The following is a 26245-nucleotide window of genomic DNA, read 5'->3' as shown; positions in this document are numbered from 1 at the left end:
TCATTACCTGGGTGTCATTAATAGAAAACATATACTAATCCTGCTAATCCTATAGAAGAACAAACATCGGTTTTATGAAGACCTTAGGTAATACGTGATACTGTTGTGTCCATCAGGTAATGAACTGTGCGGCAGTTTCAGTTTCTGTTCTCTTATTTTCAGTTTCTGTTCTCTTACTTTCAGTTCCGCTTCTTCAGAGTTTCAGTTTAAGTCATATACATGTTGGTTGACACCACGTATACGTGACGTGACGCAGGAAAAGTAAGAGGGGGGGGTCGGCGGAAACTTGGCCTCAGCATGACATCGCTCGCTCCGGTGTGTCGTTCGATATTGCATCTACAATACAACAACGTGCCGACGAGGTAAACCTTTACTATGAGTTTCACGGGATCTTACGCCCTATCGTACATTCCTGGCAACCCCGGGCCAGCCACCAATACCATGGAACCAGTGGAAGGCACTGTTTTCTACCTACTTAGAGGCGTCTGGCACCTGAGTTTGCTGCATCCCGGCGCAAAGCTGTGCTTCTGCATTCGCGCAGCGTCGAAGGTCAGCGTCGTTCTGGAACGCCGCCCGCCACGAGCGCAATTTTGAAACAAAGGAGCACGGACCTCAATTAAGTGAAGTTACGAAAGGCGAAGATGCGTTTCAAACCGCGCTCAACAAGCGCCCAGTGTAGCTCTCGCTGCAAAAGGCCGTTCAAGTTAAAGCACTTCGAAGTGCGCCGAGAGCATGAACGGCGCCGTTACAAACGCTAGCGCCGCTGATCCCATGTGATTCAATATGGCGGCGCCGCTGAAGCTGTCTCCACCCCGGCGGTGCTGGCATCGCGGCACGCGTCCGAATAAATACCGAGCTGAACACAACTCTAAACCGTCCCTATGCTGTCCCTAGCTTAACCAAACTTGACGCTGCCTGTTCCCTGTAGTCTTTTAGATGTCCCCAACCATTGTAGGTGACTGCGAGGTGCGCTTTTTTACACGTTTTCTACGCGCGCGAACTTCAGTTGCCGCCAGTGACGATCCATCATGGTGTTACGAGGCGTGCTCGTTGGCGATAGTCAGCTGAAGCGTTTGTGCAGGTCTCGTCTGCGGTTGCGTCCGTCGGTCGAGACCTGCACATTCAGCTTCAGCAGCTACGATGCCGTGCGCCTTCCAAGCGCTGTGCGGCGCATTAACCTGCTGCGCGCAGACTTCTGTGTTGTGTACGTGGGAGGCAACGACATCTCTGGGCCAAACACAAGTCCGCAGGAGATTTGCGACAACATCAAGGTATGTACTACGTGGTGATGCAACGCGTCGAACTTCTGCCGATTTCAATAATGAGTTCTGAACTATCATTTCGCATCCTAGGCCCTCGTCCTGCAGCTGCTACGCGACGTGGCCCCTGTGGTCCTCGTGGTGAAGGTGCTGCCACGCTGGTTTATTACGGCGGACGCTGAGGTGAGCCGTAGCTGGTTGAACCGCCGTCACCTGCTCATCCGCAAGCTGACGGCTACGCTTAAGCGGATGCCGTCTGTGTTCATCCTGAACTCGGACGTGAGTACCGACATGCTTGTCTTGTCGTACGCCTTTGAGGTGAACAGTGCACAAAAAGGCGAGTGAAATACCAGATGACCATAGAGCTGGTGTGCAACAACATTTATTCTTAGTACAGGAAATCTCCGTTTGTTCGTGGCGAAACAAAAACAAACAGTTTAGGAAGAGTTGTTTGTAACTGCCGGCCTCTTCTGATAACAGAGAAAGTGAGCATACATTGACATAGTCTTTGCTCCCTGCTGCTGTCATCTCAGCTTCCATATTTTGCTGTATCAGTTGCACTTTATATTTTTTAGTGCAAAACAGTTGTGAATTGAGGCGTGCGTTCACAGGTACTACAACACAGTCATCCATCATGGACAGTTTCCACCTTGTTGGCGTACTCTCTCAGCTGCTTGCAAACATATTAACTGCTTCCTGCATGAGAAATGATTGCATGCAGTATACCACTCGTTGTGTGCTCACTAATCGAACTCTTAGTAACAACTCTTCACAACACATAGTGACACGACTACCTTCACTATTCAGTTGCACACATTACAAAATTATGAAAAGAACATTTATTATGTATTGTTTAGATTTCTTTGAAGAGGTCTTGCCCTGACGAAATAGACAAAAGGTTTCAGCAGCTATGCATGCAGGTGACGTGCCAGTTGCCCAACTTATATTCTCATTTGCATTGAAGAAAATGTGCTGGAGCCATCACGTTTTGTTAATGCAGTTTGCTCACAGCTTTAAAAAAGGCAGAACACACTGATGCTGTAATTTTTCACCTTCACACTCTGCCACACAATCTCAAGAGGTTGGACGTTGTTAAGTTTGATTTTTCAGCACCTAAAATGCTGGGCAACATACGTAAAATCATGATATCTCTTAACTGAGTTAGTGTTCAGAGGAGTGCAGGGTCTTGTCTCTCACTCACGGCAAGTAGTACGTTCTATAGAGTAGCTGATGTCATTATAAAATTCTCAGTAGGCCTGCCAGCAAGGTTAAAACTGCCCATGAAGGATGCATGGCTGCACATTGCAGTACCAGTGGGTGCATATATCTCGGTTTGCAGATTCATTCTGAAAAACATGAAGGTAAATAGGAGCAGAAAACTATAGAAAATCAGAAGGCTGTACCAAGAGGTGGTGACTGCATCAGTATATGCTCGCTGTCATGATGCAGAGCTCACCTAGCTAAGGGGCACATGCAGGCATTAAAGTATTTATCCCAGCATGTCTTCTTGGTGACCTGCCGTCAAAATAAGTTCAGACATTTTATCTTCACTTTGTTTTCTTCAACTACCACCTATGGAGGTATTATATGAGTGTTGGGGTTACAGATATTTAAGAAAAGATATGAGTACAGGCATTGCGTTTGAAAATGCAATGTCAAGGCTTCAAAAAATGAAAATGGGCATGTGATGCCGGCGACTTCATGGGGAAGGGCGTTGCAGTCCACAAATGCTCGGGGAAAAAAGATCCTGAAAATGTGTGAGCAACAGGCCGAGTTATCTGAAACGGATGCACAGCGTGGTAAGATATGTGGGTGCGATGCACAACGTAAGGTGCTTGACTGAGTGAACTGCAAGGAATTTTGTGCACCAAAGAAAGGCTGGTAATGCGGCGTCAAAGTAAGGGGCTTTCAAGGCTGTCCTTCAGATATAAAACGCTGATGAAATAAGGGTACGGGGCATGATGCACGAAATGGACTGCATGGCTTTGAATTGATTCGAGCACATTTGTTAGGTGTATCTGAGGTGGGTTCCAGATGGGACTGGCGTACTGAGGTTTTGATCTGATATGTGTTTTATATGTCAGAAATTTCACGTGTTTGAGTTAATTCTGTTTTAAGCAAGTGCTATTTTTGTGTGGTCTGCTTTGTTTCTGCCTGTTCATGAGTTGTTTACTTCAAAAATATACCATAAAGGTAAACTTTTACTGTAGCTCTATACTGTTGTGATGTCTTAAATGCTTCCCCGAGCAGGTTGCTCACGCTCACCGAGCCGGTAACAAAATGGCGCCAATGTGCTGCTATGTGATATTGCAAATGGTCGAGGTTAATTTGGAACACTCCACTGTAGCAGCCCTCATACTTCAAGTCAGTTTTGGACATTAACCCTAGATACCATACCATGTTTGACGTATTGCCTCAATTTGTCCTATTTCTGAACAAATTCTTTTTTATATTCAGCATCGCTTCCTGGATGCACGTAAATTACCAAAGAGGCACCTTTTTGGCGCCGATGGATACCATCTGTCGGCTGGTGAAGGAGTGGAGGAGCTGGCGGAGATCCTCGTCAGGAGCCTGGAAAAGGTGTATGGACCAGGCATCCTTGCTCCTTTCTCAAGGGTGCCAACCAGGCACATCATTAATGCGTGCCATCACTGCGGTACAAAGGGACATGTGAAGGGGGCTGCTACGAGTACTGCAGGCTGTAGGACCTGCACTACTATCGGCAGTGCTCATAGCAGTGGGTACTGTAGTGACAGTGAGACCTATTTCTGATGTGCTTCTGAGCTACATCTGCTCCTTGGAATCTGTTGACATTATCTGGGGTTTTTTTACATGCACTGACACCGCACAGCTTGCAGGCTTTCTTGAATTCAATCTTCATGACTTGCCACCGCTGCGGTTGAAATTAATCTGGAGCTCTCCACTTTCTGACAGGCTAGTTGGTGCATATTCATTTCTGGAGGCTGTGCGCCTGAAAAGACGTTCACGGGAAAAGGGAGACAACAGGAAAGAAGCGCCTGTTTCGTCGCTCATAGTCTGACATTCAACCCCGCATGACAAGGATTATTCAAATCCACTAATATTGTGCTGGCCTGCTTCGCAAGCTGGAAATCTTTGATCGAAAGAACAATTGGGAAAGTGTGGAATTCTACTTCCCCGCAAGCTATGTCCCTGAGAATGGCAAGCCGTTTTATAAACTTGTGGTGCAGATACGTCTTCGTTGCTTTGGAATAACGGCACCCCACAACTATGTAGTGCTGCACGTTGCCAATAGTCGAATACTTTCCATGCAGCCAGAGCACATGCAGAACTTTGCAGTGCCCCTTCACCAATGTCGTCGCCTGCAGTACCTGGTTCCATATTTCCCACAAATACAAGCGACCATGTATCATACAGCTCGCCACTGTTCACAGACTGTCACAAGCAAACTGTTCAGATCTGAATCGAAGACATTTAATGTATGCTGCAGTTTGCTTTGTGGTTTGCATTGCCAGCAGTAAACTTCGAGGAGCAGCCAACAACAGGTATCAGACGAGGTAGCAGGCACCTATCTTGGGACCCATGGAGCTGAGCAATCATGAATGCATTCATCAACGACAAACACAATGGCAATACCAGCTCATTATAAGGTCCAACCCAATTGTCTGCTGGTCTGCAATTATGCTTTCACCAAGCTGGGAATTACTGACAGATGTCCAACACACGTGTTGGACAATAGGAGTATAGCCACACAGTGGTGATCATCAGTCGTCACCTTTCTTGCAGTCTGCACAGACCCTGACCTGGCTCTGCATTATGTACAGACTTGGCCAACCCAGGCCTTGTGCTCAATTGAACCGTTGCAGTCACAGCCGTGTGAATGCCCTTTCCAGGCTCCCTTGTTCAGGCTGATCAAGCGTGAAGCTGTTTGTTCAACGAAATAGTAGACATAAACTGCTGCCTCCGCTGCAGCTCTCTAGCCCACCACATCATCTTTGCAAGTGGGGTCTGCCACCTGCTGCAAAATAAGCCTGGTACGGCGCCCTTTTGCAATGCTGTGGTGCACATGTCTTTCATCCAGGCCTGTCATTGACTGACACTGTTTGAATGAAGTGCGGTGGATAGCGTTACCTACTATTTAGATGCCTAATGAAAAAGCATAAGTGCCTCCGCCAGTGAGGTGCAACAGCACCACTTCCTTACTCTTTGGCTCCTTGCATTGCATTGCCTTTCAGAAGATCCTCAAGGCTCGCAGCTGTGTTGTACAATTTTCTCTCTGAACGTTTAAAGCTACAGAACAGTCGGTACTGGACCCACCTCCAAGAACATGTCTACTCTTATCTTGGTACCCCCGTTGTCCTGAGATTCATAAGAATCGATGCATGCAAAACTAGGACCACCTTTTATTTGGCGAGCCCAGGATACAAGAATTTCTCGAGGTTGAAATGAATTAAGTTCACAAGCATTGCACCCGTGTTCATTCTGCCGTTGTGCCTTGCATGTCACTGCCTGGGTGGAGAAGGAGGCTGGTATTGCACTTCTGTTTTTATAAGGGAAGGAGGGGTCACTTCAATCATTGTGACATGTTGCGATGTGATGTGTACTGAGTGAACTTGGTGAATGACTGCATGTTCCCAACTGTTGTGTGTGTATTGCAACTGTAGAACTGCTTCAAGAGTAAAAGTGTAATAGTGTGCAGGTGTTACCTTTTATACAAAAATTTTAGCTCTGCACATTTCTTGACCCAGTTACTCCTCTCATGTCGTGAAATGTGGTGCCGAGGCAGAACGTTTAAATAGCAGGGTACAAGTAATGCTTATGGAATGTCAACATGGGTAGCATTGGTTGAACGGTCCTACCTGTTCTGTGTACGTGGCAATGTCTGTTCATCGAGAAATATGACACTAAGTGTTTACATGTTGAGTGTGTTTCTGTCACCACAGTTTCTGCGCTTCTCTGGCTTCTTGGAGATTGGTATCGCAAACTGGTGTGGAGGAAGGACTTTCTCACATTCAACCATACTTTACCTATTGGTCAACCCTGCAAAATTCCCACTGGTTCTTCTCATGCGTTTTTGAGTGCAATCTGCATTGGAGTGTTATGCAGCAATTTGCTGTTCATCAGAGTTTACACTGACCACGTAGTTCAAAGAGGTGTTCCTAAAAGCCTTGCACCCTGTCACACAAAAGTGTGCTTGTGGTGTGGAATGGTAAGCGCTCTGTATATGTGCAAGCCCATAAATCCGAGAGAAGGCTTCGAAGAGGAAACTCAAGACGCACTTTATACATGACTGAACAACAAACAAAACAGCACACTACACACGCACCAAGATAACACAACAGAAAACACCGCGTTCCTATCACACTAATGGTCCTCGCGCATAAACCACAAATCGCAACTCATACAGTCTTGCTACCAAATGCAGGTGGTTTGTACGCTCTCTCGGACGCGGAGTACGGACATAAACCCAGGTGGTACCTTGTTTCAAGAGACGCCGCTGTTCTATGAGAAGAGTGTTGGGGAGGATCAGGTGAAAGTGTAGCGGCAGCGGCGGCCTTACGCAGCAGGAGCAGCACCAACTGCTGAAGATGATGACGCCGAAGTGCAGCCGAATTGAGCTCCCTCCGCGTGCCGGCGTCACGCGTCGTCCGGCTGCACGCCATCATACGTTCTAACACTTCAGCAAGTAAATCAATCATTTCCTTTATCGTGCCGGCCTCATACTGATTGGCGCAACAACGGGAGTCGGTGCTGCCACGTCGCCTTAGCTGGATGTCGGCATTGGAGCATCTTCGTATTGATGACGATGTCTGGCAGATAGCAACAGCCGCAGGCTAAGCGTCAATCCGGAGGCGTTGACACAGGGCCCGCATTCCGAAGACGGGGTCAGCGTCGTGATCCACAGGTCCGGAGCATCAGCCGGTGGGGACCACGCCAGGTCAGTAGGCCTCGCGATCTAACACCTCCTGCTGCAGCTGATGGCCATGCGCCAACGTCCGCACCTAGAACGTTCCTCCTGTCTACGTCGCCATCCCTCCTTTTATACGTCCACTTCACTTTCCTTTACTTCCACCTCGTTTTCAGTTTCGTCGTCGTCTTCTCCATCTCTTCCAAAAATACGACTGCACTCTCTTCCCTCTTCTCTTTCTTTCAAAGTGCCATATGCCAATTAACATGCCTTTCCTTACGTCCAGTGTTTTACTCATCCCTCTTTTCTTTTTCGCTCGTGACACACCCTTACATCTGTGAATTTCAAAACTCTATTAGCAATTCAACAGTCCAGTAAGGTTTTTTTGTTGTTGACTTTTGGTGTGCTGCTTTTTATCCTCTTTAAGCTAACTTGTGAGAAATGTGACTAGTTAGCATGAAGCATAACAGATGAGAGCATGGTGTAGTCTCCTTGTCATTCTCATATATTAATATATTTGCATATTAGCACAGGCTCATTTCACTTCTGAAATGAATTACCTTTTAAGTGCCTGACGTTTCCAGTGCCCTTGCAGTCATGCTCCAATTATCATTGTAATGATGCTATGGCAATGACTGTGCTTGTTTTTACCTGCCCACATTGTGGCAGGTAAAAACAGTAGTCCTTCCCAAATTACATAGTGCCTGTCGATGCAAGCACAGAACGGTCTTGGGCATTGCCCATGCTTTCTGCAGATAGTGTTTGCAAGAGTCCTGGGGCCGTATTACAGAACTGTCAAAAAGCAAAGTTGCCAAAACTTGTCGAAAACGGTCAGTAAGCCTCAATCCTATTGGTCGGTCGCGGCTGGCGCCCATATTGCTTTTTTGCATCATGGGTGGCTGCAGATTACGTCACTGATGTGGCAGAAGTGATGGCTTGCACACCTAATTACGTAGGTGCAAATTGATTTTTTTGTGATCGCTTCGAGGCGGTCATTTTGACTGTTGCGTTTGGGACAGAAAATGGCGGCGGTGAACGTGGCGGTACAACTGAGGTGGTTGCGCCGGTGCGAGCAACGGCGAAGGAGGGCGCATGAAGACGCGTTTGACCTGCCGGACGAGCTGTTTTAACGCCTTTTTTCGACTGTAGAAGCAGACTGTGGAATGGCTGTACGAAGAAGTCTCCGATGAACTGCTAGGTGCGTGTGCGAGCGCGTTATCGGCTCGGCGGCAGGGGCTATGTGCACTGCGGTTAATTGCCACGGGCAGCCTTCAAGCTGCCGTTGGTATCAAGGCACACATCGGCATCGCACAACCGATGGTAAGCGAATGCCAATCATCTAATTTAGCGCGCAGAAGGGGTGGGTTTCCGTGGTCACCTCAGTGCAACAGCTACACATAAACAACATAGGCTTATGCTGGCAAAGCACTTCATTTTCCCCAGCAAATCGCACTTCGTGGTCGTCTTCTATTTCCCCAAGGGAAAAGAAACAGACGGCCACACATCACATACTGCAACACTTCACCCTTTGGCGTTTTCAAACGTAAGCACCGAACAAGACAAGTTTTTATCATTGATTTCTTACCAATCGCTCCTTGCAAGTTTGCTCGGCAGGCACGTAGCCTTCATTGCCGTCGTTCAAATATTTCTGTGCACTTAGGTCAACCGCAAAGTAGCTTGATTTTTAGATGCCGCGTAAAAAACAATAACATTGGGTGGAATTGGCGGCTTCGGCTGCTTTCGTGCCATGGAGGAAGGACTCCATGTTTCGTACAAAGCGGCTCATTGACATTTTACCGTTGTGAGTGCATCCCTTCGGCACCAATACTCACCCTCCAGAAAATTGAATAACACAACTTCTTATGCTTTTTGTGTTGCTTAATATGTTCTAACTTTAAACACAATATCTTGCCCAAATAAAATATTAATTATTTCGATCACTGTGTATTTCTGAATGCTTTTTACAAAAATTTAGCAGACGGTCTCTCGCCGTGCAAATAAATGCTCTCGGGGTGGCGCCCTGATGTAATTGGCTGATTCCTCGTTACATCAAGCGGTGACGTCTCATCGTTTCGCCATTTTGACGTCACTGTCATTAACTTTTGACACAATTTATGACAGTTATGTGACACGGCCTCTGCTCTCTAAATCATGGTGATGAGTACACAACGGTTCCTGGGGTCATTGTGACTGAAAGAAGTAAAGTTAAAAATTAGGAGCACAATTAAGCTTTGCCTTAAAGTGACCCTGAAATGATTTTGATGGGTGTATTCTATAGCAACAAGTGTGTAGAGGTGGCCTTTGTGTGTATTCAAGTCAAATGTGACACCTCTGAATGAACCGTATAATTAAAAAGTAATTGTTAAAAACTGCTGCTCACAGTAGCTCGCAACCGATTAGGGTAATGCACCTCACTGCGCATTCCCTATCCCGATGACATGTGGGCAGACTGGGCGAGCTTGAAGGCTGGCGCTTTTGCTCACTGACGTGTGATGTGTGAGGTGTGTCGCTGTAATCAGTTGCAAGCTACAGCGGTCCACTCGGAGCTTTCAAATTTGACTTGAATACCCGCAAAGCCCACCTCTACAGATTAGTTTCAGTAGAAGATGCCCATGTAAATCATTTCAGGGTCCCTTTAAGATAAGATGCGGTAACGAATTTGCCTTCTTTTTAATTTTTTTCATTACTATAACAGTCCATATCCCCAAGACGCCTTACTGCCATACACCACGTGTTCACTTGGTGCCCCTCTGACACTCTTGAACCAACAACCCTTTGTGGCATATTTGTTAAGTGCCTGCCTGGCACACAAAGGACCTAGGTTCGAACCCCAATGGCAGATAATTTCTTTTCGTTTGAAACTTCTGGGAATATTTTCACCAAGTTTGTGAGGCCTTGCTGTCAATCGTAGGTCACAGCAATGGCATTTTGACCGAACGAGCTGTATACGCTATTGAGTAAAATTGAGTGCGATGTCACTGCACTGCTGTGCAGTGGTGTGCGCAGTGTGGAACAGTCATAAGCAAATATTTTTCGGGACTTTAGGACTGTGTGAATGAAGTATTTCACGTTTTGTGACAGGCACCAGATGGAGTCCGGGGCATAGCTTCCGCATTGAAAGTGGCGATCACTAGATTAGAACGTGGAGGTTTCTGTCGTGGTTCTGGTCTCAAGCATGGCAGATGCTATGATGTCAGCGCAGCCAGTGTGTTGACGGCCCGGCGTCACAGAAAATGTATATGTCAAGCTTTGTTAGGTGATTCCTATGTAGCTAGGCCAGTTCTGCAGTTTTGCGCAGAATCTGTTTCTGTGCCCGAAAAAAATATGTTTCCATTAAACTTGGTGTACATGTGCACCTATGGTAATAGTTGGCCACATGTGGTCCTGGTTTGTTTCACAAAATCACATGTTCTTTTAGTCAACTGCACTACGGTAAGAAATGAAAAGCCGTTGTGCTGCAGTTAATCGCCATGCATGATAGCAGTCTTGGTACTCATGGGTTGACTATATCGCACTACTTCTGCACTGGTTCTTTCCACAAAAGTTATGGTTGGAGCAGATACTTGGAAAGATTTGTACTTTCCTATGTGACTTCTTATTCAAAGATAAGAAATTTCTCCCTCCGATCAACAACTTCTTGGATTGCAAAAGCATAAAACAAAACGTAATGCTCCTACACTTTTTATGTTTCCGCACTCATAGGAGACAACACAAATTTAGAACCCATTACTTTTCAAGACTTGCACAGCCAAGATCGTTAGACATCGGCATCAGTGCTGTTCAAGTTATGCAAGCCTGACTGTGTTGTCTGTTATCGAAGTTATAGGACCAGCATGTGTAGAGAGTCCAACCACTGGTATGTCTAGACACTGCACCTTTGGGTTCAAACAGAAAACGACCAGTAACAGTATGCCCAATTAATTGTTCAAAATTTGGTTTCCACCAAGAAAAGTCTGTATCCTTGAGATGTCTGCACTGCTTGCTGGCTATGGAGTATGAGATCAGTCCGAAAAGAAAACAGTATGTGAACCAGGAGTGTGTGCGGTAGTGTGATTGGCGGCCTAAGTAATGCTGTTGGCCGCTTTCAGATATTAATCTGCTATCTACTTCAGAGCAATTACTTTGTCGAGGTTGTTGTTGCACTGCATGTAAGGACACTAACAACACTTGCAATCGTAACAAATTACTGTCATTGTAAACCATGTACAAATGTCACAAAGAAGTGTTGCAACTTGAGTTCCATGGCGGTTCATTCATCACTGCATTTCTCCTTGTAGTGGATGTCTTTTTTTTTCAACACAAAAGTTTACTTTTGTGAAGCATTTCTTCCTTTCACACTTCGTTCTTTGAGTGAACAATTCAGCAGTGAGTGGGAAGCAAGAAATAGTTATGAACTGATAACAACCAGATAAACTGATCAGGAAGGGGAGGCGACCAGACAAAGAAAAAAGTTGCACTTGCACATGTGTGGCAACTGTACATGTGCATAGCTTGCCTGTTGCTTTGACTCATTGTTTTTTTCCACCCTGAAGATTTTAGAAACTAAGTTGGATTTATCGTTTCGCATCAAGGCCTGATCACTTGACTCTTGCACTGCTGCATACCCTATGATGATTGCATTTCATTTTGTAAGCACTGCTGTATAAATGAATACTGTGAAATGTGCATTAAAAACATGTAAATCAACAACTGGCACTAACGAAGAAGCCAAGATGAACTGCACGTCAGTTGTGACTGCACATATAGATCACCTAAAAAACTGACAGTTCTGTCAGAAGTAGCATTCTCAACAAAAAAGAAAAGGTTCGAAAATTAGCACCGGAAAAAGCTTACTCAATGTTTAAATACAAACCTCAAGGTTTAGTACCCAAATATAACTGTCTTTGTGCCGAAAGAGAATAGAAGTGAATATTCTTGTGGTTGAGCCGATAGCTTTTCTCCAGTATCGAAGACAGAGAGTGCATGAACAGCATTCATAGACTTTTGCTTTTGGCAATCTATGTTATGATCTACATGCTAACATTGTATTCTGCATGCTCCTTTTTTTGTGGACAGTTCTGTGATGTTATTGCTCTCCTTGATGACCGTGTCAACCTTTAAAATGACTGAAATGCCGCATTTATATGGTGGGATGCTTGGCAAATGGCTCGTTGCACACCTAATTGGAAATCAGTTTTCTTTTTCCATGGTGCTCAAAGCTGATTTCCCATACACTGTTGTAACACCAGGGTAGCAAGACAAGGATCCTTATAACTATTTAGATGTGTTTCTCATGCATCTGTCCTTGTTTATATTTGCTCAGTTCACAGCCATGATTGCTCCATGACATTGCTCTGAACTGGTGCTTATGATTATGGCAATACTGAAGCAAGTTCCGGTTTGGGCTGCCTTTTGTGTCGCTAGTTGCAGGCTGTCAAACAGGCCACTACACACAACTGCACATAACATTGTTGTGCAGGTGGTATACTTTACTCCACATAATATAAACGTCTGTGAAACTGTGTCAAGAGCATTATACTATACGCAAACTTTACGCGAATCACCCTCATTAACTTTTCTACCCACACGTGATATTGGCCTCATCACTACAGTTACTCCCTCAAGAATTCAAGAATGCCTGAGATATTTCACTGAATGAATGCAATACAAGACTGCCCACTTTAAGTACTGTTCGCAATGGGTACCCAGCACAACAGAATTACACATGACATTCCTGTAGAGCCATTTGAAATTTTTGTCAACACTTTAGCTTGCTTCATTAGCATAACTCTTCAAGCCCACCACTACTGCCACTGGAAGCACCCTTATACATGTCTAGACATAACTTGAAATTATGTTCAGTGCAACTTTATGCGCTGAAGAAATTTAAAATGATCTTTTTATGCAATCGCTTGCGGCTCTCATTGTAAAGGCTTTCACACTTCTCCATGTTCAGCGAAACTGTTTGTGACCATTTGGCAGCACATATTGATATGTGTGGCGATGTGTTTATTTATATTTTGTCTGTACTGCCACATGTTGGAAGTGTGTAGCTGTGCCCCCAGTTCTTGGTTGTATGTGTGCTTTTGTAACAGTTATAAGTGTTTAATTCAGAAACCATATGTTGTATTCATTCCTGCTACATTGCTTTTCATTTGTACAATTCGTCATGCAGCACCTGCCAGGTGCAATAAATGAAATCTAACGGGGCACAACGCAAAAATGGTGCAAATGAAAATTGTTGTTTCATAAACAATTTTTAATGTGCTGAGCCATGCAATGTCTTCAGGACTACATTTTTCACTCATCACTTCCAGGGTGGCTCTGTCTAGGCATTCATGAGGTGGCTCTTTTTTGCGACTGAGCAATATTACCATCCTTTTAATTTGCCTGATAAGGAAAGGCACCACGATTTATCAGGCTAAAGGTTTTGAAGTGCCTGCTTTTCTCTGCGCCAGTGTGCAGAGTGCAGTGGAGTGTGGCGTTAGTTGCAGGAAAATGAAACGGCCTACTAAAAGTTGCGTAAATGCACACTTACACTCATTTATTGTACGTCATGAAATTTGGCAGTGAACGTCAGGTTAATATACAGCAATGGGAGTGTAGATGGTTTCAAAAACAACAGATGAAGGGAAAGGTTTAACTGGGGATGACCTTGCAGATATGCGTGCATCCTCCACAGCCAGGTTGGAAGAGAAACCAGGAATAGGAAAAGGTAATGAGAAGGAGGAAGAATTTCAAGGCAAAGTGCTATGCACTATTAAATGCCTGAGGAGGTCAGAACCAGTTATTTAGAAGGAGGTCAACAAGGGCCGCATGCTTAAATCAGTGCCTGCACAATACAACGAAAAAACTTCACTGTGTAACATTGCTGTAGTGCCACGAAGCTGCCGATATTGATGACAACACCACTGAGTAGAAATATAATGGAGGCTACTCATTTGTTTTTATGCACATATATCACTCACGCAAAGTGAAGTAAACTGTCCATATGCATAAAACTGAGCACGACACAGGTATACCAAACGTATGGCTGGAGCCATTTTAAACGTTACATTTGTTGCCAAGGTTTCAAACTACGGACCTAGATTTCGTTCAGCATACATTACACCACATCGAAGGACTACCCTTGGCGATGTGGCAGCAAACATTGAACCATTTGCTACGAAAACAAAATTCTGAAGGAGCATGGACATTAAACCTTCAGTTGAGTATTTTCTTGTTTGTAATGGTGCTTAATTAGAACACAAGTAGATATGGAATACCACTTTCGTCCATGCCTACTAAAAATCTTGTAATTCTAATTGGTTTTGTAAGCGTACATAATGTGTACATAATTGCACTAGTCCACTTTGCTATTCGGATGCTAGACAGCGCAACGAGAATAAGAAATTCATTGCAATTATTTACAAGACGTAATCATATTCTACATGGCAGTTTATATTCACTTGTCTCGTGCTTACACAGAACGTACAGCCGAAATGTGTCTGTACTGCTTTGATGACAATTTGTGCACCTTAGGCCGGTCTTTGGTAATGTATACATGGTTTTGTCGAGCATTTTTCGCTCTGTCGACACCGCCATTTAGCCCCAGAGCACTTCCTTTTGAATAATTTGGAAGGGCGCCTTTCGCGAGCATGGGGAAAAGAGAAGCATCGAAAGATGGCGCCTCACCGGCGCCGTGTCGAACACTGCGCGTTTCGCTTGCCGCGCTGCCTTATAAAAACCACTGCGACATGAATAATCTGTGTTAGCACTTTTTCAAATGCTGCGCGGCACCCGTCGTCTGCACTGGCCCAACCACGGCGCAAACGTTTTCAAACGCCGCGCCATTTATATAATAATATGTTTGGCTAGTGTCATCATCAGCAGCCAAATTTGTTTACGAACTTACAAACGCGAAAACCATTTATATAGTTGTGAAATCTTGGCTACTTGGGGTGCCTACGTTATTAAGTGTTGCCAAAACTAAAGTGCGAGGATGTAATAGTGCTGGCATGCATTTTGACATGATTTTTTGCTTTGTTTTCAAATAAGCTTGCTATGGCAGTGCTTGCGTCGACCGCTAGGGGACCACAAAGCGGTAGACAAGATGGCCGCCTTCATTGTGCTTGCGTTACGTTTCAAAACATCGCGAATAGTTCGCAAGACGCCAGCATACGAAAGGCAAGTGAACGTTTCAGGTATACCAAGTGATTCAGTGCGTGCTATTGTTGGAAATGTGGCACAGAAGTTTCGTAGCTGGCCTTGCGTGACAAGCAAGTGCGTGAGCAACGAGCGCAAGAGCGGAGGAAAGCTTTGCTTTTACTTGCATTAAGAACCAGCAGGCTGTTTTTGAAATGGTGGAAGATGAGCAGCGCACGAAATGCAAGCCTTTGACGGCACTGGTGCTCATTAATTTCAAACGTCAGGTCCGGTAAGTTACACCAAGCATTGGATGTTTCAGTTCTGTGCGTGAATTGAACTGCAGTGAGCCTTTCGTGTTGCCTGCCGCGTCTGCATGCTACTTTGCACTGAAAGTTGTCAGTTAACTAAGAACTGTGCAGTGAGTCTTTCGCCTTGCCTGTCACGCGTGCCTGCTACTTTGCACTCGAAGTTATGTGGATGTGAATTCCCGGCGTTCAGTTCCGCTTCAATCTATAATAGTGCCACAGCGAAACTGTAGGATCGTTCACCAGTACGCAGCGTGGACGATCACGCCAGGATATTGCGGAGAGTTCGGGATATTGGTAGGCCTGCTAGTTTTAGGTTTAAAAATAAGGGCATTTTTTGTTTTCAATACTGCACAGATCATGGTCTTTGACAGCCAAGTCAAAGGCAGCAAACCTTAGCCTAACGAGGTCCCACTACCCATGTTGTTCTCGTCGGCAAATAAAAGTGAAAAGCGCTATGAACCAAAGTACACAGCTAGGTATCACCTTGCGCTTATGATGTCTGTATGCACTTACCGCAGCACCTTTCTGTCTCAGACATTCCTAGATGACATCATGGGCTCAGTCAACACGGTTTTGCAGACATTAATGGGCTGTTTTGGGCTACTGTTTATGAGGTGCCAATATTTAAGTATACCAAGAAGTTCTACTGTCATATCGACTGCACAGCGAAGTTTTCACTTTTTCACGCATTGCTATGCGTGGGGATCACATACGTTGTCATTTGAAAAATGCACAGCAATTACAACTGTGCTAATACAACCATAGGTCTTTCCACCACCTTCCAACGCGTAATCTGGGACTGTTTTATTGGTTAGACCGCAAAAGGATCGGGGCTGATGTTGCTTGTACTGCCTTGCCATTTAATTCCTCATGCATTTAACTTCTATGCTGTAACTCTGCTATAAATTGCTGTGCACCTAGCCAAAGCAATCGTTGCCCTACCCCGGTCACCGCGGTGGCTGAGTGGTTATGGCGCTCAGCTGCTGGCCCGAAAGACGCGGGTTCGACCCCGTCCACGGTGGTCGAATTTCGATGGAGGCGAAATTCTGGAGGCCCATGTGCTGTGCGATGTCAGTGCACGTTAAAGAACCCCCGGTGGTTGAAATTTCCCGAACCCTTCACTACGACGTCTCATAGCCTGAGTCGCTTTGGGACGTTAAACCCCCATAAACCAAACCATTGCCTTTCCCTGATGAATTATCAACAGGAGATTCATTTAGTCAAAACACTCACAGGTTTCAAATAGGAGTATTTCGTGAGGAGGGCATATACAAAAGGCAAAGGACAGAAAAAAGTGGCATACATGTAGGACATCACTTTTTTAGAGAGAAGCTCTTGAGCGCATGTTCCTGCATTCAGCGTCTTTGGCACAGTCTGCATAACTGATTGCCCAATCCTCCACCCTTGGCATGGCAGGTAATAGCAGAGCGAAACGCCACCTGCCAGGGAGAGAGTGGAGGAATGGGCAACCAGAAGGTGGCTAGCATCATAATTTGTTGCCTGCCAGCAGTGGCAAGTGGCGTTTGAAGAGCTGCACTCAAATTTCACATTACCCACTATTGCAATCATATGTCCATATTTTTTTTTCAAACTTCTGAAGCTTCACCATAAATGGAGTACACAATACGCAAGTGTGTAGGGAAAGAAGTTACAGAACTGCACATGGCACAGAAAACCATATGTAGTACAATATAAGGCTTTGGAGAATACTACACAAGGCATTATATTTCTGCTGTTTATAGGAACATTTAAAACATGACTAACAAAGTACAAAACAGCGCATAATAAACCAAGAAAAGCATAGCAGCAATTTAAGACTGCAGGGTCATGAATCGGTGTGATCAGAAATATCATTCGAGCAACTTATGGCTTGCGGGAGGTCAGTCAAATTAACAGCTGTGGTTCGACCGAGTAAGTGTCTAAAGCCGCGGTCTTTATAAAGACGGGATGCACAATGTGGTTCAGCTAGGGGAAGGTTAGTACGATGCATGACAAAGTAGGATGCCGTTTTGCCATGCAAGCAAGACTGCAGCTGTTCCACTCAGGTATGTGATTGTGTGCAGAGAAGTAGAGTCAAGGGAAGGGGCCATTTCATCTTTTAAACAAAGCTTATCTTCCTCTGTAATGGCAGATGTTCCTGGTGTTGAAGCTGTGTGGTGCAAGCTGCATCTGCAAGAATGTCTCTTACATGTGGATACCATCTACACAATTTAGAATTTTGGAGGAACATATCTTGGCTCTAATATATGCTCAAGCACGTTTGGAAGTAAAATTATCATGGCTGGTGGCCTGAACCTTGCTGGTATAAACTGTAACACACTGAATACCGGAAGTAGAGAAACAAATTGCGTATAAGATTTTATGTTCACATTTAGCCTCAAACAGCGTAATGAGTTAATTCTCATATATACAGAAGTTAATGCTCTACATTCATAGATCCCTGGGAGTCGTCATACCGCTCCTGGCGCAGTGGTGCAGCGATGCGCCACTGCCTTGCGATGGCAGGTACCCCCAGTGGTGGGCCTTCTGCGGCCCCACTTGCTCTTCCCGAGCGACCAATCATTCATTTGACTGCCACCTGCCACGGTGGGCAGTCTGTTCACTATCCGGTGGGCAGGTTGTAATGACATCGCATGGTCTCGTGGCCCACCTGCTTCCTAGGTTGCTATGTAGGGACCACCTGCTAGAGCCATGCCTGTTTTTTTTTGCTCACAATGCTGATGCCAGATGCTCTGGAGAAGGGGGTCATTAACGCTATCACTTTAATATAAAGGTAGATAGCAGTAGACAGTCATGTTCATTTGAGTGCATTGTTTGCACAAAAGGTACAGAAAAATAAAGGGTCAAGACTACAGCTGGAGGTAACATTTCAGACTGGCTTCAAATTTATCATGATCAATAGCACATGCAGTGGTACCAGGCAGCTGATTCCATTGACGAATGGGGTGGAAGAGAGGTGAATGAAAAAAGCAATTAGATTGAGGAAAGGTACATTCCTCTTTTAGTTGATCAATACAGGTAAAAACATGACAGGTCAGCGTGATACGGTACTTAGCAAAGGAAGAATGACTATGCTATTATTTGTGGAAAAAGGACAGGATGGAAAATATTAGCCGTCATTCGAGCAGAGGTAAGTTCAGATATTTGTTTCATTTCTTTTACATTCAGTAATTCTTAATATAAATTGGGCAGGCTCATTCTGCAGGCTCCAGTTTTGTTACTAAGTATCTGTGATGTCTGTTCCAAATCAAGCAGGTATATTCCACTTCGAGCACACTAATGAATTGTATGTTAAAATCATTGTGTCTGGGTTTGCTGGGTTTGCGTGTAAGGAATCCAGATACTTTCGATGGCTTGTTAAAGGGGTCATGGTACCATTTTTCAGGCTCAAATTGTTTATTGCATGTTGTTTGCTAAGCATTTCTGAACAAGTAGTCAATATATGAGCTGATTTGGTGCAGCAAGTAATTTGTAATTTATTTTTTTAAAGTTACCCTAAATCATGCAGGAGTCAGGTAACACTCGTACCTTCGATCTGTGATGACATAAACCAATGGTCGCCTGAATTGCGCATAGTGAGGGTAGGGCAGTGGGTTGCATATTTTTCAGGCTAGGGGTGTGTAGGGGCGATGCTGGCGAGAGAATGAGGAGCCCACACCCCACAACAGGGGGACAAAGGCAACAAAGGCCTGTGTCCTTCTGTATTATGCCTAGCTTCTGCCGGGTCATGGAGACTTCACCACAGTGTGCCACGGCGGGATTTGAGTAGGTGAGTGTTGTGCTCCACACCGACTGTGCGCGGCAGTTTTGGAGTTGATAGTGCTATCGATTTATGACAACACTCAGGCTGCATCAATATCGCCGTCACTGATATAGGGGAGGGGCTTAGAGCCGATAACTTCTAATCGCAATTTCTAGCTGAAATGTGCGCGTAGGGCCGTACGCCTTTTTTTACGTATAGTCAATAATTCCGCGGCTAGTGGCTCTAACTTAAAATCATTTGTTGGTAGAACATGTCACGACCCTTTTAATAACCGCATCTATTTGACCATTCCAAGAATGGTCTGATGTTATGTGAACCCCTAAATACTTGATGGTGGTTACTGATTCTATGGGAACATTGTTCAGAGTGTAATGGCATGGTACGGGGCTATATTGCAAAATCGACGGGCGTCACAATTAGACGCAAGCACCGCTTTTAAATTTCAGAACCTGCGTCACGCCTCGAGATATTGAACATAAGAATAGGTTCCGAGAACTCAATTGGCTTATCCCACATTGCATATTGAAAATGGGCGGCTTTAGAACATAAGTGATGTAGGCGCAATTCCTGTAGCGATGCCACGTGCAATGCCCTTTTATGAACATGTAGTGTGGGAAAGGCAATTTTTACGAGTTGCCAAATGGATGTTTTCTATGGCCTATACCACAAATTACGACACTGTTTTAGAAGTGTTTTAAACTGAACTTGCCTGCTATGTTGAAGGTCTTCAATTTGTCAGTATAATCTTGTGCTCTGAAAACAAAAAGTTAAGAAGTTCAGTTTATATCCGTTAATCATTTCGTTGTTTTAATATGTACGTATTATCCGCCTTGCTGTATAATCAACCTGCATAGATGTACGTACCTTTCGTAGCTTCTCAAATAATATCTGTTTCCAATAATTTGAAACACCATGTTGTGTGTATGCATATATAAGCGCATGTGTGTAGAAAAAGTTTCTACAAAAATAGCTGGTGCAGTCATTTCATCCGTTTGCACGATGAGGTGTTCCTGTTTCTTCAAACACTTCTGTCGCCATTTATGCCTCAAAATAAAAGTAAGGTGGTCACTAACTCACAACAACATGGCAGAGTTTCTCTTCTGTGTGTTGCAACAAAGAGAGTTCAAATAAAGGTAAAAGAATAACTGCAGAACTGCTTGCTGGTCGTCAAAATGACAGCACAATAGTATATCTGCAAGAAAAACACCTGTGCATATGTGCTCCATTCACACCTGTAATGCAGGGTTGCAGTGTGCAGAAGTATTCTTGTGAAGTGATCATGCGGTTGCGAAGCACGATTTTGTTCTCACAATAATCCCACCCAGTTGTAACGGGAGCAACTTTATGAAAACAGGCGACAGAATACTTGATGCTGTTGGTCCTGCGGGACGGCATGTTTGCTGTCTACATGAATTACCGGCTTGCAATTCTCCCTGGGCTTGTGTTTTCATTAAGTTTACACTAACAGTTCTCAGCCGAAATCAGTGAAAAGCACAGCCGAACTGGAAATTGGGGTACTGTGCTGCTAAGGAAACAGAATTGTGCTCCTGTCTTCTCTGTCCTATTGTGGCAATCCAAACCTGGATTTGTGCAAATAAATAATACAACAAAAATACGTGGTCATGTCTTCCTTTATTTGATACTACCAAAAACAGGTTCCTGACAGGGAGGTCCTGGCAAGGCAGTCATGTTGTAAGCACTCTGCAAAGAAGCGGCTATCATGTATTCGGCACAGATAACTGCACAATGAAACCACAGTTGGGTTAAAATAAAACAGTGTATGCAGAAATGTATAATATATCCACAGAAAGGGAAAAACATGAAGCAGTAATATCACATAGCGGCTACAAAACACCATGCAAGACCAAGAATACAGCCACAAAATTATCATAGCCAAAAGGAGAAAAGAATAGAAAGGTAAAACACGATAAAACAGCAGGAAGAAGTTTTGGAATGCACTGAAACAAGACGGAAACCAATATGCAAAGAAAACACAAGGCTGTAAAAAGTTTTAATCGGTACCAAGACAATTAAAAAACACGAACTGGTTTGACTGAGGCATTCGTTCGTGCCAGAGCCGTACCTTGGTTGCCTACAGGGTACCCCTGATTATGCAAATGGAAGAAAAATGTGCTTATAAAAAGGAACAACTCTAAGGGAAAAAAAGCTTGGAGATTAAGAAAAAACGATATGTGATGCCAGGCATTACACATCTGGTTATTACGCAGTTACCGCAAGCTACAGAATTATCCAAAACTGATCTGCACTTAGATGAAGCAAAAGAAACAAAGCATACATTTAGGGCATTTGCAAAAGTAGTGAGAAATTCCCTCAGTCCGACTTCCACTCAGGAAAAAAGGGAAAGCACGGTTTGTTTTAGTGTTAGGTGTGACGGACCCACCACCACCCGCAGACATGAGAAATGTCTGCGTCGTCACATCATATTACACCTGTTCACACCATGCAAGTGGCAACAGCACTAGCAACACCTCTCTCGCATCACATCCTGGCCTGTTCGTGCCACTTCCCTTGACTATGAATACATTAAGACCTTTTTGATATGTTGTCAGTTGATAGCTCTCAAAATCGCGAACAGCAGAAATGTCTCCTCCTAGAATTACAAATACAACCCCATGCGACACGTTTCTCCAGCTGCCAAAGTTACAATTCTGACGAATTCTGGTTCGTATAATATTTAATGGCTATCCGTAGGTGCGCAAACATTTAAACGGGCCAAACATAGCAGCACGCAACATGAAAAACTAGGATGCAGCTGCAGTCACTGCGGTGCAGTGTGCGCGATGTTGGCACATGCTATAAAAACCCCGGGCGGTCTAAACTAATCCAAAGGCCTTCAATACGGCGTCCCTCGCAACCCATGTGTCAATTCACGACTTTAAACTGCTTTGATTCAATTGCTACTACGATGCGCTTACATACGAGTGGCCGAAGTGCGGAGAAGGCAGCATGAAAAGCAAAGCACTCACTAAGACAGTCAGCTGCCACATCGCTTCCTTGCACTGCACAAATGCAAGCAGGGTGAAGCATTTGAAGGTGACCACAAAAAGATTTTGGCTGCTTTTACTACCAACAGACCGAAGGCCTAGCGAATTTCGTTCCGGACTTGCAACAATGCACATGTGGACTGATTTCTGCGAGCTCCAGAAGCCATTGAAAGCTTATGCAAAGAAACGCCAGTCGACATTTGTGCTGTCAGCTGCCAGAGCGCTTTTCCGCGCTGCAAATGTGCTAGGGGGTGAAGCATCTGAGGATGACCGGAAAGAGATTCCTTGGCTGGTTTTACTATCGACAGACCGGATGTCATCCAATATTCGCCTGGATAATGTGGACAACCACCCGCAGACATGAGAAATGTCTGCGTCGTCACAGCATATTACAACTGTTCACACCATGCCAGTGGCACAAGCACTAGCAGCACCTCTCGCATCACATCATGGCATTCGTGCCACACAAGAGCAACTTGAGTACAAGTGGCGCCAGCACTGGGGGGCCCCTCTCTCTCACGTACCACCCAGGCGAGTTAGTGCCACTTGGCTGCAGACCACAACTGTACACACTGAGCACACCACTGGAAAGCAGGACCACCACTATAAGCAACTTTTACACTGCAGAGCCCACTAATGCTTTTCCACAAGGCACAGACAGACACTGCTGGGACAGGACAGATTTTCAAACTAAACATTCTAAATGGCTGTCGCCCATTCACACTGCAGCATTCATGGCACACAAAAAAAACTTGGGCACAAGTGGCGTCAGCACTGCGGGCACCTCTCACTGGTGTTCGACCCAGACCAGTTAGTGCCACTGCCTACATAATATCACAGGTCAGCACACTCACTCACGAGTGCACTCGTATCGCATGCATGTGACACAACTGTGATAATGTGAGTGTGAGTGGGTGGTCGCGTGTGTGAGCGAGTGGCTGTCAGTACGAGTGGTCATGAGTGTGAGTGCGATTGAGTGGATGTGAGTGAGAGCGTGACTGAGCTGCCTTCCATGACGATGTGGTGTGCATAATATAAGGACATTTACACGCCTAACTTTTAAAAGGCCCCAGACCAGGTCTGCACACATAATGAACAGCAACATTTTCAATATGTGGCAGTCTCATGAACTGAGAGTTGAAATGTAAACCTGTACTGAGTTTTCAAATTCCAGAAAGCATACTGAACTCTTAACTGTGTCTAATTATCTGCCGTTTTTTCAACATATCAGCAAGCTCATATTAATGAAAAAACTATTCCATACCTCCAATTACACAAAGCAAATTTAACTTTTAACTGCTGCCTGACTTGACAGCTGTCAAACATATTCCCAGCCTAAGTTTAAATGACAGCTTTGTTTAATGTATTTTTTCCTTTCATATATCAGTGCTGGCCACCAAAAGATGAGCTACCAAACAAATGCCACACTCCACAAGTGTGCATTTTATAGTGTCCTCCCTCCAATAACGCTTTCCTTATCATGCCCACAGCGTGAAGGTCACTGGTGATCCCCCACAGCTGCTGTACCCTTCTTTTAGATTTCTATGCATTTGCATACTTGTTACACGAAAACAAAGTCTAAAATTTAGGGGTGTGCACATAATAGAAATGTTGAATAGTAAGCGAAGCTGCTGCGGTTGCTCATTGTAATTGTATTCATGAGAGCTTTACGTAGTGGTGCTCTCTCAGAATGTGGATACATGGATCATAATTCGCGATGCGGATAGGTGGACCCTGTTGACATTCAAGCAGTTTTCTCACATGCTCCCCTTGAGAACATGTTCCAGCTGATGTAGAAGCGGTGGCATTGCTGCGTTTGGGCCAATACCTTGACTGCTTTTCTTGTCGCTTATTGGCAGGAGGTGGCCTAGGCTGAGGTGGTTCCTCCTCTTTGTCGGCACACCCCCTGACAACCTGCGCAAGTTTGCCAATGTATTCACGCACCAATGCTCCCACTTTTGGGTCAGTTGATGTTTTTTACTGAATTTGCGTGTAAGAGCAGGAAGTTCAATGTCAACACATGCAAGCCCATTTGAGTCTTGTGACTGAATCATGTCACCTTCAATGCTCTCAAATAGTGCTGCAGGATCATCCACTGGGAATGAATCATTTCCTGATGTGTCCTCACTGACTGACTCATGAACAGGAGGTTCATTCAGTGAGAATGAATGATCATCTGCAGATGCCAAAACAGAAGATGGATCCTCAATGATCGGATCGTGAACAGTTGCATCCCTTCTCCGCAGCTCCCACTGCACAACTGCATGGATATCTTCGCACATTTTCATGCACAGATAAAAATATCTACAGCTGCAATGGAACCTGTGGAAACAAATGTTACATTCAGGGCAGCTAAGCATGCATCCTTGGCACTGTGTGTCCTTCCTGACAACAGTGTTGTCAGGACGTATTGTTGTCAGGACGTTTTTCAGATCACGACTGCACAGACCACTTTCCATCAGAAAGTCTGGTCACGCCAGACTTGGAGACTTCCACTCCTGCAGCATGCTTCTTGAAACAGTCTGCTGTGCGATGGTCTGCCCTGCGCTTCACTTGACAGATCAGCTGTTTCATTACCCAGTCAGTGGACAATTTCATTAAAGACACCAGCAGCCTGTCGAACCGCCAGTTCTGAAACCCTCCCAAATAACTTTTCTAGAGCTGTTTACGCATTGACTCAAGATGGTTGTTAGTAGTCAATCCGGTGTCCTGCCTGTAGAAAAGAGCCCACTGTTCTGGGCGCTTAGCATATACTCTCCCAAAGTACTCAACAAACTTAACGCACTCAACAAACTCCTTTACAGTACGGAACTCTGACAGCTCCTTGTGAAAGTCCTCTTCGCTTCTGCTGGTCCACAATGCATTCAAATTCTCCTGCACAACTTCTCGGCTTTGGCTGTCAGTTACCTTGGTCATGTTGCACTTCCAGTTCCGTCTGACGTGCCACACACACAACAGGCGTTTCACAGGGTTCCCCATGACCCTCGCCCATGCATTTGCATATGCTGGTGCATCAACTGACATGAATGCACCACAGCTAACTCGTTTGCCAAGCCTGTCCCTGATAGCAGCAAAAAATCTTACCATGACATCCTCAGACACACTACAAGAGAGGAGGAAGGCACACAGAACGCCTGACCCATCATTTCTTATCCCCATCACAGTTGTAATTTGGTGCTTATAGCGATTTGTGCCATGAGTTGAATCAACACACACTGCTCTTTGACTATGCTTTAGCAGCATGTCACCCTGGGTAGTGTTCATCATTGCCATCACAAACTCACCAATGCCTTCTTCTGTCAGTTTATCTGCCTCTGCATACAACAAAGCACCATGATCCTGTAGCTCGACGATCCACTTCTGTGTACTGACATAGTCATTACGATCTTTCTCCACCTGACTGCCAATATTAAACATCTTTATGTTTTGAACCACTGATGAGGTCAAAAGGTGAAGCCTGTCCAGTGGAGTTCTGGCAGGCGAACGTGCATCTGAAAGAATAACCCTACGAGGGACCTGCAGCTTCAGCTTGCATGCAATGTCTTTCTGGTCAGCAATTGACAAGGGCTGGCACCGTAGCTCTTTCTCATGGCCGTAGTGTTCAGCTTGATAGTCTACTACCACATTTTCATTTTTTTCAATGACATCCATTGTCGCCAAGCAGTTCCTCTCACATTTCATACTACCATGAACCTTTGATTGGCACTTACCTCTTCCTGTCTTCACATATAACCCTGAGCGATGACAAGCCAGATACTTCTTTGTCCTTCCAGATGCCAGATGTTTTGTACCCCCTGACAGAACAAAGTGGACAAGCTCAGTCTTTTCCTCATGATCCTTCCAGCTTTCAAAATCTGCAAAAAAGGAACAGGCAACAATATGAGTTAAGCTACAGCAAGCAATCCCCAGAACTGCAA

This window comes from Amblyomma americanum, chromosome 1 (assembly GCF_052857255.1).
Source record: "Amblyomma americanum isolate KBUSLIRL-KWMA chromosome 1, ASM5285725v1, whole genome shotgun sequence".
NCBI classification, from domain to species: domain Eukaryota; kingdom Metazoa; phylum Arthropoda; class Arachnida; order Ixodida; family Ixodidae; genus Amblyomma; species Amblyomma americanum.
This window is presented reverse-complemented; position numbering follows the sequence as displayed.